The 925-nt window shown below is 35.1% G+C and overlaps 1 long non-coding RNA gene across 1 annotated transcript in view; it reads left to right on the top strand.

The window, feature by feature from the left end:
- The window catches only part of LOC107576379 (uncharacterized), a 4920-nt gene that overhangs the window by 2337 nt on the left and 1658 nt on the right, over positions 1-925 (top strand). Inside the window, exon 2 of the long non-coding RNA XR_001608043.1 lies at positions 658-787. This is a non-coding gene — a long non-coding RNA (uncharacterized lncRNA). The remainder of the gene's footprint in view (positions 1-657; positions 788-925) is intronic.

Genomic DNA, 925 nt, shown 5'->3' with positions numbered 1-925 from the left:
GTTCAACAAAAATATTAAGCATCACAACATGATAATAATAATAAGAAATGTTTCAGTCAAAAAAATTACAAAAATTACTAACCCCAAACTTTTGAATGATATTGTATATAAAATTAAAGTGAGAGTTTTGTGACTTTTGTCCATGTGTGTTAGCTTTGAGTTCATCTATATTTTAATATACCATAAACAAAATTAACTTTTATATGCATTTAAAATTCAGTATATTTCTCTTTTTTGACAATGGCGCAAGAGTATTGATGACTCATCTTGCACTACACAGATTTTTGTCCGGTCAGATGATCTCTAGATTTACAGTATATCTCCCCTAAAACCACATTCAACTAACTAACTAACAAGTATCAAATGATTGTTCATGGCTATGGCGTAACAAAAACTTTTTGGCCATTTAGAACAAAAGGCACGAGTCCATTCTATATTTACCACCCAAACTTCAATTTCAATAGGAAATAAATCAAAACAGGGAAAAAAAGTTGTGCTTGTCAAGTGATTTCATGGGACCTTTGAGAATGTAAAGTTAACTGTTAAAAGCTTGACATATAGTGGAGCTAGTTTACAAAAAGAATGGAAACAATAGATAATAAATGCCTGACTACAGTGCTGTGTGTAATTCTGCCTACGTGTCCTTCCATCTTTCAGCTAGACCGATGATTGCAGCTCTGCCCCTGAGATCCACGGTCAACAACGGTACTGTCCTGCCTAAGAAGGGCGGCACACTGCCATCCCCCTCCGGCTCCAAGAAGGGCAATAACTCACCAGCAACCAAAAGGTAAGAGACTAAAAAAAGTGCGTACTGTATGATGGGCACAGACAACAAATTTTTAGCTTCAGACTTTGAAAACAAAAATTTTGAGCTGATTTTACAATATAAATGTTTGCATTTGTCATGTGTCTCTTAGCAACACGG

This window comes from Sinocyclocheilus grahami, unplaced genomic scaffold, assembly GCF_001515645.1.
Source record: "Sinocyclocheilus grahami isolate Dianchi unplaced genomic scaffold, SAMN03320097.WGS_v1.1 scaffold3612.1, whole genome shotgun sequence".
NCBI classification, from domain to species: domain Eukaryota; kingdom Metazoa; phylum Chordata; class Actinopteri; order Cypriniformes; family Cyprinidae; genus Sinocyclocheilus; species Sinocyclocheilus grahami.
Note: the sequence above shows the minus strand (reverse complement) of the source record. Positions and strands in the feature narration are given on the sequence as shown.